This window comes from Pinus tabuliformis, chromosome 2_2, assembly GCF_031772625.1.
Source record: "Pinus tabuliformis cultivar Carrire ecotype Pingquan chromosome 2_2, CPIR1, whole genome shotgun sequence".
Classification (NCBI taxonomy): domain Eukaryota; kingdom Viridiplantae; phylum Streptophyta; class Pinopsida; order Pinales; family Pinaceae; genus Pinus; species Pinus tabuliformis.
In genome coordinates this window covers 551,507,025-551,515,242 of record NC_142300.1, presented here as the reverse complement: position 1 = coordinate 551,515,242, position 8,218 = coordinate 551,507,025, and positions in this window count along the sequence as shown.

Here is an 8,218-nt window from a genome sequence, read left to right as displayed (position 1 = left end):
CTTGACTGATAAATTGCCTAGTTTTAGAGGTGGATTGTATTCATTTGAAGTAACTTAGTTATAGACAAGCATTCTTTACTCTTGATGTTTTGTAAACGATGTACTACTAGCATTACTCTGACAAGTGATAGCCTCAGACTGAGTCACTCTTTGAAATAACAAAACACTCCCGGATTGACATATTAATGTGAGGTAATTAGAGGTGAAAGAGACCCTTTTTATAGCTCTACATTTTGGCACCGTTGCCGGGGAAAGAGTGTAGCCATTTGTCTTTTTCAGAGTAGTGTACAAACCTGCTAGGGAAGAGTTGGATCTTAAAAACAGAAGGTAAGAACCTGCGTGCGGAGCATGTAAAAGCCCTGCTCCATTGTCCGCTTTTCATATTTGTTGTTGCTTTGTTTGAATAGAATTTAGTAGTTCATTTGAGTGCATGACTAAGCAGAAAAAACCAGAAAAGAATATTAAGCTTCCATCCAAACCCGAAAAAGCTAAGGGGCCAGTGACCCTTGGCCGAACAACTTTCATAGACGAAATCTATAAGAAAACAGAATCTCAGCCATCAGTAGGCCCGGAAAATCATTTCTAAACAACCTGCTAGTTCCCTTCAGGCCACAGGATCACCATCTGTAGCCTTTGCTGAGGTGCATAGTCAAACTGAAGAGTAGGACTTTCAAGAAATTGAAAATTCTACTCCAGAACTATTGTAGGAGGGGAATTTCAGCAACTTTTGTGAAGGAGAAGGAGAAACAGGGGAAACCGAGGAACCAAAATCTCCCATTGGAACAGATCAGCCATTAAACATCCTAGATAAGGGGAGCGCTGCGAAAATCATTGTTGAAGGAGTCCAATCTCCTCAGACATCAGGTATTCCCCTTATCCTAGATAAAGGAAGTGCCATTAAAACTATCCCTGCCAAAACCGTTCCCTCTCAACCTAGGAATACCCTCCTAGATATCCCAGAAGGTTATTGGCATATATTCGATCCTATGGCTCAGAACCAGCCAAATACTCAAACCTCTACATTACAATATCCTATAGTGGATTCTGCAGCAAATGCACCCATGAAAGCTATCCCTCTTCAACATATCCCTACATTTCACGGTCTCACATCAGAAGATCCGGATGCATTTTTATTCGAATTCGATGTGTTGTGCAGGGGATATGATTACACCACCGATCCCCAGAAATTGAAATTATTCCCCTCTACATTAAAGGGGGCTGCTTTAAGATGGTTTATGGGACTAGGTGGTGGGGTCATCAACAATTGGGATCAAATGAAAGAATCCTTCTTAAAAAAATATCAGGATTATTGTAGGTCTAGAGAATTGAAAGATGAAATATTCCAAATGACAGCCAAACCAAACGAAACATTAGAAGAATATGTGGAACGTTTTCAGTACAATTTACAAAGATCTCCTTATGCATCACTACCTTTACCTGATAATGTGTTAAAAACTGCATTGATAAGGGGCATGAAGGAACAGTGGATTGAAACATTAAACATCATGGGAAAAGGGGATATTTATCAAGAGAATTTTGCTAACATCATTGATTTATGTATCAGGAGTTCGAGAGGCAGCACAAGAGTAAAACCGGCAGAATATGATCGGTTTGCAAGAGACAACAAAATATCAACAGAAGGAGTAACACGTGTGGAGATTGGAAATTTATTAGAAAATTTTAAAACTGATATTCTAGGGACACTAACTACACAACTTGATATTATGCAGGCCAAACAGAAGCAGATGGAGGCAGAACAGAATTTGGCAATCTTTTGCCCCCGATGCAGGAAAAAGCATAGTCACAAGGAGTGTCCACTGGATACAGTCCAAACATGTGCCATCTGTACAAAAGATCATCTTACGGAAAGCTGCCCCTCACTTCCTGGATTAAAAGCAGTATATAAGGAAGCAGAGGAAGAACCAGAATCGGTGTACTTGATCAACCAGCGCCGCCAGTGGCAGCCGAGACAATCTGGTATGTTTCCAGACCCAACTTCTTCTTTTCAGCCTCCACAATATAATGCTCAACAATATAGTATGTGGCAAAGTCAGTCCCAACCCCCATTTTCAAACTGGTCACCACCGTCGTTTCCTTCTTCAAACCCGTGGCCGAATCAGGCAAGCTAATCTGGTTGGCCGAATTTCCCTTACACTCCACCATATTGGCAAAATAGCCCATATCCTCCACAATGGACTCCCCCTACTTCACAAAGTTCACCCTGGCAGACAAACTGGCAAAGACCGATGCACCAGCCAGTAGGAACTATTCCGCTCCCTCAACCTACTCTGCCAGCTTTACAACAAAATCCCCAGTCTAATCTGAGACCGCAACTCCCAGCCCAACCCAACCCCAATCCAAACAACAGACCGGTCCAATCTCTTCAAATCATAGAATCACCAGAAATAGGACCCGACCTGCGGGAGTGTAACGATCTTCAGTTACGATCTAGACGTATCATTGAAACTGAAGGAGATAAAACAGGTCATATTGAAGATCAGTTATCAAGAGAACATCAGTTGCAACAAGAGGATGTAAATAAGCAGCAGACTCATAATCAAGCAACCACATCCTCTCCTTCGTTCCCAGAACGATTAGTCATACCTCGACCTTTACAGTATCCTGACTTTGACATTCTGGGAGAATTACAAAATTTGTACATAAAAATCCCATTCCTCCAAGCCATTCAAGACATTCCTATATACGCAAAAACTATCAAAGAATTGTGCATAAAGAAACCAAGGAGGAATATAACAACTAATCCAAGAGTCCAAGTAGTCGGTACTTTATCTGATTTATTATCCGGGAAAGAAACACCCATTAAATATGAAGACCCAGGAAATCCAATTGTAACTGTTCAAATTTATGGTCAGACCCTGTCTAATGCCTTAGTTGATCTAGGAGCTGCAATCAATATTTTAACAACCACTACCTGTCAAAAGCTCGGCATTACATCTGTAGAACCCACCTCTACTTTGTTAGAATTGGCTGACTGATCTGTGGTTAGACCAGAGGGTACTCTACATGATGTCATGGTCTCTGTAGATTCCTGGGAATATCCAACCGATTTCCTGATAATTAATCCAAAAACCCGACTTGATGGACACCTGCTAATCCTAGGTAGACCTTGGCTTGCCACTGCCGATGCTTACATTGGTTGCCGGTAAGGAAATATGACCATAACCAAAGGACCTGATATCAAGAATTTAGTTCTATACCCTCCAGCGCAGCCAAGTGTCACAATAATTAAAACTAACAAGTATCCTGTATCATACCTTACTGATAACATTAGATCTCCATTGACTATACAAGAGGCACTTGATTTTAAAGATCAAACAGAAGATGATGCCATTAACAACTTCATTAGTCAAACTAAATCCGGATCCTGCACACAATGTCACATGATAGAAGCAGCATTTGATAATGAATTAGAAGAAGATCCTCTGAAAGACACACATGATCAAACAATACCTGTTACTTCTGTCGCAAATAGTAAAATTGTGGAAATTGAACCGGAAAAACTTTAAATATCATTGCCAACCTCACACTTGAACAAGAAACGAAGCTCATCCATCTGTTAAGAAAATATCAAGAAGCATTTGCATGGGATTACCCTGATATGAAAGGAATCGATCCGCAATTGTGTACACACCACATTTATATAGAAAAAGATGCTAGACCTATCCGTCAACCGCAAAGAAGACTTAATCCTCATCTAAAGGATGTGGTAAAAGCTGAACTTCAGAAACTTTTAGATGTCAATTTTATTTATCCTATTTCTGACAGTAAATGGGTCTCTCCGCTTGTGGTGGTACCAAAAAAGAATGGGAAATGGAGAATTTGTGTGGATTACAGGGAACTCAATAAAGCAACACAAAAAGACCACTTTCCTCTCCCGTTCATAGACCAAGTGCTAGATACTTTGGTAGGAAAGAAATTATTTTCTTTCCTGGATGGCTTCAGTGGATACAATCAGATTCAGATTGCCCCTGAAGACCAGGACAAAACTACTTTTACTTGTCCTTGGGGAACATTTGCCTACTGAGTTCTACCTTTTGGCCTATGTAATGCTCCTGCCACATTCCAAAGGGCTATCCTTAGCATTTTTGCAGATTTAATAAATGATGGACTTGAAGTATATATGGATGACTTTACACCATATGGAGATGATTTTGATCCAGCACTAAACACCCTAGAAAAAGTCCTACAACGCTGCATAGCTACCAGGCTTTGCTTAAGCCACGAAAAATGTTACATGATGATGACTGAAGGACTTATTCTAGGACACTATGTTTCAGCAGCCGGCATTCAGGTAGACCCGGCCAAAATCCAAATACTTTTGCTTATTCCCACTCCTACTACTCAAATAGAGGTACGCAACTTTCTTGGATTTTCTGGTTATTATAGACGATTTATAGAACATTATTCACACATTGCTGCACCTTTATATGCACTAACTGGTAACGTTGATTTTCTTTGGACAGAAAAATGTGAACGTGCTTTCAAGGATTTAACGAAGCTCGTATCCATAGCCCTAGTCCTTCGAGGACCAAACTGGGATTTGCCATTTCAAATATCATCTGATGCCTCAGATACAGCCATTGGCGCAGTCCTTGGGCAGGAAGAGGATAAAAAACCATACGCTATCTATTACATTAGCAAAAATTTATCCCCTGCTGAATTAAATTACACTGTTACTGAAAAAGAATTCCTAGCTGTAATACATGCTGTCAATAAGTTTAGACATTATATTACAGGCTATCCTGTTATCTTGTATACGGATCATTCCGCCATAAAATATTTAGCAAATAAGCCTGTCACAAATGCCAGAATAACTAGATGGTTGATCTTATTGCAGGAATTCGATATCACAATCAAGGATCGGCCTGGCAAAGAAAATCCTGTAGCCGATTTTCTCTCAAGAATGCCAAAGCCAATTGATGCAGCAGCAGTTGAAGATCAATTTCCGGACGAACATCTGTTTGCTGTTGCCGTTCAAACACCCTGGTATGCTGATGTTGCCAATTACCTTGCAGTAGGTAAACTACCAAAACACCTAATCCCTAATGAACAAACAGATTGTTCAGAAGAGTACTCATTCTCCTGGATTGGGGGCTATTTGTTTCACACAGGGGCAGACATGCATATCAGGAGATGTGTTCGAGAAGATGAAATCTTTGACATCCTAAAAGCCTGTCATGACGGACCATGTGGGGGACACTTCGCTGAGCGTAGAACTGGACACAAAGTATTACAGACAGGATATTATTGGCCCACGATTTTTAGAAATGCAAAGAAATTTGTCCAAGCCTGTGACAGCTGCTAGTGAGCAGGACGTCCTGGTCAAGCTGACGAGATGCCTCTGAAACCACAGTTAGTCATCGAACCATTTGAGCGATGGGCTCTTGATTTCGTTGGACCCATCAACCCCTCATCAAATCAGAAAACATATATCTTGGTGGCAACATAATATGTCACCAAATGGGTTGAAGCAGAAGCATTGCCAAGAGCCACAGAGGACTCTGTCATACAGTTCCTGTTCCATCTATTTGTACGTTATGGCCTTCCAAGGGAAATAATTACAGATGGAGGACCACAATTTGCTGGCAATAGATTAGCTACAACACTTAATAATTATCATGTCCAGCATAAAATCACTACTCCATATCACCCACAGGCGAATGGACAAGTAGAAAGCAACAATAAGGTAATAGAATCAATCCTAACGAAAACCATTGCGTCACATAGGCGTGATTGGGCTGCCCGACTACCTGAAGCACTCTGGGCCTATAGAACAACATGGAGAAGCACCACTGGTTACTCACCTTATCAATTAGTGTTTGGAAAACAACCCATTTTTCCTATAGAATTTGAAATCCAAACATTACGAACAGCACAGGAAGTTGGCTTAGATCTAACCGAGGCACAGATTAATCGACTACAGCAGATCAATGAATTGGACGAAATTAGGCTCTCTGCACTACAAAATACAGCACTGATTCAACAGCAGCGAGCTAAATGGCATGACACGCTCATCAAAAACAAAGTCTTCCACGAGGGAGACTGGGCTCTGTTATATGACTCTCGGTTTCAGGACTTCCCTGGGAAACTCCAGACTCGTTGGTTGGGACCATACGAAATCCAGAAGGTACATGACAATGGGACCATCACTTTAATCACCATTGACGGTTCTGGATATGCCTTCAAAGTGAATGGCCACCGAGTTCGTCTCTATCGTAAACCACTCACTCGGGAATCCTTCTGCCAGCAGCTACGCAGAGACACTGATATGGAGATTTTAGGAGAGGAAGAGAAGTCTTCCTCACCTATAATTCATTGACGAATTCATTTCTTTTTACAATTTGTACATAATTTCTTTTCTTCAAGTCGTTCGTGTACATATGCTTGAACTAAATGTGTTCTTGTCATCTTTTTTTGCTCAAAGATTTCGATTTTTGCCGTTCCGTTTCTAAACGAATGGCATTTGTGTGTTTCTGCTGTTCCTTTTCAAAAGGAACAACATTCTTGATTTTTCTGCTATTCCTTTTCAAAAGGAACAACATTCTTGATTTTTCTGCTGTTCCTTTTCAAAAGGAACAACACTCTTGATTTTTCTGTTGTTCCTTTTCAAAAGGAACAACACTATTGATTTTTGTTGTTCCTTTTTCAAAGGAACGGCATTTGCTTTGTTTAAGGAACAACATTTTGATTTTTGCTGTTCCTTTTTCAAAAGGAACGGCACTGCGGTGTGTTTGCTGTCCCTTTTCCAAAGGCGCAACATATTTTTGATTTCCGCTGTTCCTTTTTCAAAGGAACGACACTTTTGCGTCTTTTGCTATTCCTTTTTCAAAAGGAACGTCATTTTGAGTGTTTTGCTGTCCTTTTTTTCAAGAAAGATAGCATTTTTTTTTATCTTCTGCTGTTCCTTTTTCAAAAGGGACGGCATTGGTGTGTTCTGCTGTCCCTTTTTCAAATAGGGTACGGACAATTTGCACTTTTTGTGTCCTATGCTCCTCTGTTGTTCCTCTTCCCAAAAGGAACTCTTCTAGCATACTTTTTCTCTCAGTGTGAAATAGCTTATCCCTTTTGCTGATCTAAATTGAGGATGTTTCTTGCTTCTGTTCTTTCAAAGTCTTTTAGAGACATCTATGCACTTATGCAATGAACACAAAATCGCAACATACTGAAATCAGAAAATTATAAATCGCTATCATTATAAGGCTCTGTATCGGTAAGAGGACAGAAGGAAGGACATACTTATTCATCATCTTTTGTTGTCATTGTCTTACTAATTTTTCCTTGATTGGTTATCTTTATCATGACGTTCTCTTTAATCCTCTTTGATTATTGTTTAGGAATAAGGGCAAAGGGTTTATATCTTCCTATTGGGATGATAAGACTTCTTCCACCATTCCTACTCTTAAGGAGTGTTGAACCACCCTTTGTGGATATATAAGGAAAAGTGCTTTATGAAAAAAGAAAGTAAAAAAATGAATTATAAGTTGTCAAATGCAGGATAGGGGGTCTCATCAAGAGCCAGCCTACCATGATCATGAGGATGGAAGTGAAGTGGCATTCCCACTATGGCCACCACACCAGGGATATGTCCAAAAGGTATATCAAATAAACAACCTTGGAACAGGAGGTCTCATCACGAGCCGGCCTGCCCACTCTTCGCCCTTCCTCGTGAATGGCATTATGGCTAACTGGTTACCAAGCTAGCATAATGGCCTACACTTTGACATTACATTCCTTTAATATGCACATAAAGGATCATGGTTCCAGGGGTGAAATAAACAACTCTACCAAGGTTATGGACACTTGTCGGCAACAGAGCACTGTTAATGGTATTGAAGTCACATTGATTACACCAATAGGTAGGATATTAATACTCTTTTATTTCTTATATCCTAGGCACTAATCATACATTATTTCCCGACTTATATATCGCATGAACATTTATTACCACCAATCATGGAAAAGGAGGTGACAATGACCACTTGAGATTTGGCAAGTACGACAGACGTCCTATCCCCCAGCCTCACATCATATCACAACAGCCTCTTACGTAATACGCGATCCAACTTTATGCCTCGATTTCGGTAATTCGTTGTTTTTCTAAACATGGCATATTTTCATACGCTGTTCCTTTATGACTTGGTTGCAGATCGGGTGCTGCTCCTTTCTTTGACGGCTGGGACAGCCTATCGCATTAAGG